Source organism: Chiloscyllium plagiosum, chromosome 13, assembly GCF_004010195.1.
Source record: "Chiloscyllium plagiosum isolate BGI_BamShark_2017 chromosome 13, ASM401019v2, whole genome shotgun sequence".
NCBI lineage: Eukaryota > Metazoa > Chordata > Chondrichthyes > Orectolobiformes > Hemiscylliidae > Chiloscyllium > Chiloscyllium plagiosum.
In genome coordinates, this window is record NC_057722.1 from 65,850,714 (window position 1) to 65,853,527 (window position 2,814).

Consider the following 2,814-nt stretch of genomic DNA (forward strand, 5'->3'; position numbering starts at 1 on the left):
TCCTGCTCACCATCCAAGGGCCTAAACAGACTTTTCAGGTTAAATTCCATACCTCCTCCCATCTGGTATCAAAGCGAACTGAACCTTTGACGCTCCTGTTTATATCTGTCAGCCAGGGATCCCTGATTGGACCAGATTAACAGCCCCAATCAGGGACCTCTTATTCTGTGAGGTCACCTGGTTGACCCCATTACAATAAGGAACAAAGAACCAGCAGAGGAATTGAATAAGTATTTTACATCAGGATTATCTTCAGGCTAACATGCAAGGTCAGTTGACAGTTTGGAAGGCAAATGCAATGTTAGCATTCATTTCAAGAGGACAAGAATAGCAGAACAGAGGTATACTGCTGAGGCTGGTCTGATTTATTTGTAATGTTGTAGGCAGTTTTGGACTCTGTATCTAAAGAAGGATATGCTGGCATTGGAGGGCGTCCCAGGGAGGTTTACAAGAATGATTCAGGGGACAAAAAGCTTGTCATAGGCAGAGTGGTTGTGGACTCTGAGTATCTACTCAATGAAGTTGGGGGATCTCATTGAAACTTACAGAATATTGAGAGATTTGGAGTGAGTGGATATGGAGAAGATGTTTCCACTAGTCGGAGAGACTCGGACTCAAAGACACAGCCTCAGCATGAAGAGACAACCTTTTAGAACTGAGATGAGGAGGAATTTCTTCAGCCAGAGGGTGGTGAATCTGTGGACTCATTGTCACAGAAAGCTGTAAAGGCAAAACCATTGAGTCTATTTAAAACAGAGATGGATAGGTTTGTGGTTAATAAAAGTTCAAAGGTTATGGGGAGAAGGCAGGAGAATAGAGTGGAGAAACATATCAACCATGATCAAATAGTGGAGCTGACTCAGTGAACTGAATGGCCTAATTCTGCTCCCATATTTTATTGTCTTATAGTCTATGGATAACATGTATTTCAGATTTGGATAGACATCTGACTGCAGGGCATTAAGGGCCACTTCCACAAAAAAGAGAAACTCCAATAGGGAAATTCACCCACCTAAGTGTGTATTCCTGATTACCTTTAACACATCATTGATGGTAGCATTTTGATACAATCTCTGGAAATTCCTCTTTAGAGTTTCCTTTCTCTCCTTACCTGTTATCATTTATGATCCTCCTTCGAAACTATCTCTTTGGCCAGGTTTTTGGTCACCTGTTCTAATGTTGCCTTACATACTTTGATGCCAATTTTGTTTTAATAGTGCTTATTTGAAGTGGATTGGGATGTTCATAGTGCTATTTAAATGCAAGTTCCATTTGTTGTAGTGCTTATTGTTAGCTCATAGGCAGGCATCACATCAATTTCTAATTGATAGAATAAATTGGTAGAAAATCATGTAAGTACATGCAAGTTATGCCATTGTGTGCTGCTGGTGGGCGAGACTGCATCATGAGATTTAGAAAACTTTGTGCTATCCATGCATCTGAAGTTGAATTGCACCACCTTCATTCTGAAGTGGGTCTATAACTTCAATCTAATTATATTTACATAAACTTTTTAAATACTTTTATGAGAGATGGACAACTCTGACAAGATCAACATTTATTGTTCATCGCTAATTGCCCTTGAAGGTTAGAGTTAGGGTTAACAAAACTGGATAAAAGTCTAAAATTGGGTAATTGGATGGAAAATAATTCTGCTTTGGAAAGTTAAAAATCACCAAGTTATAGTCCAACAGGTTTAATTGGAAGCACGCTTACTTTTGGAGTGCCACTCCTTCATCAGGTGGTTGTGGTCCACAACACCTGATGAAGGAGCAGCCCTCCGAAAGCTAGTGCGCTTCCAATTAAACCTGTTGGACTATAACCTGGTGCTGTGTGATTTTTAACTTTGTACATCGGCCAACACCGGCATCTCCAAATCATGACTGCTTTGGAAATACAGCTATGCACATTTTGTTTTCAAAATTTATGCTGTTATTTTATGATAACATTTATATATCAAGGTAACCCAACTAATTGAATGATAAACAATGGAACATGACTTTTATTTATTTTGGTCAGTGATAGGTGGATGATCTCCAGATAGGAGTATCTCTGCAATTTATTGATACAAAGTGCCATGAACATAAATTAAATATATGCCAAGGACAACTGCTGTAGGTTCAGTTAAATTTTATTAACTTTGCATTATTGTGTCTCATCATATTCTTTTGAATTTACTTCCCTTCAACGTTATTTCAAAACAGAAGTTATTGATCTTAACATTTCCAGTAGTGTTACGCAACTCCACTAATGGACAAGAGATTACTCCAGGGAAATCCTGTCCAGAAAGAAAAAATAAAATAGGCATTCTAGTTTTTCCGCATATATAATTTAATTTCTGTCCATCATTATAGATGACACTTCAGCTTGAGATTAAGTAGCCTTTAATTGCACTATCTATATGGGATGAATATTCTCAAGAGTGATGAGGGTTATATTTCCTTTACCTGGCCATGGGGAAATGTCATGGTTTCATTGCATTTAGTGTGAACTGTTTTTCTATATAAATGGGAAGGGTCCTATTGTTTTATAGTCAAATGAAGACAAGATGACAGTGCCTTTGCTTCCAGCCTTGTTTTCTTTACTGCTCCCAACTCCTGTAGTAGCAGAGCCCAGCTGCAAGCCTAGAGCAATGCTTAATGTCTCGACCATCTTTGAGGATGGGGATGTGATCCTGGCTGGTTTGTTTCCAATCCATTACCGAATAATTCAACCAGATTCATCCTTTCAAGTGAAGGCAGTAACACCACAGTGTGAGGGGTAGGTCTGCGCTTGACTGAACCACCTGTGAACGGAAATATTTCCAGGATTGGA